Source organism: Arachis ipaensis, chromosome B02, assembly GCF_000816755.2.
Source record: "Arachis ipaensis cultivar K30076 chromosome B02, Araip1.1, whole genome shotgun sequence".
Taxonomy (NCBI): Eukaryota; Viridiplantae; Streptophyta; class Magnoliopsida; order Fabales; family Fabaceae; genus Arachis; species Arachis ipaensis.
In genome coordinates, this window is record NC_029786.2 from 9,559,453 (window position 1) to 9,559,683 (window position 231).

Here is a 231-nt window from a genome sequence, read left to right on the forward strand (position 1 = left end):
ATTGGTTTTAAGCATTTTCCCACCTGCATCCGGTTAGTGAAAGAAGTTTATGTATATATTGTAACTTGAACTTCGTAATAAAGTTGATCTCGCATTTTTATCTTCACAAATCATAATTCAATTTTTTTTTTAAAGTTAGAAGTGAGGCTCGAATATATGACTTCTAAATGAATATAAAAAGATTATGTTATTTAAACTATAATTTATTGGTCAAAATTATAATTCTCTTAC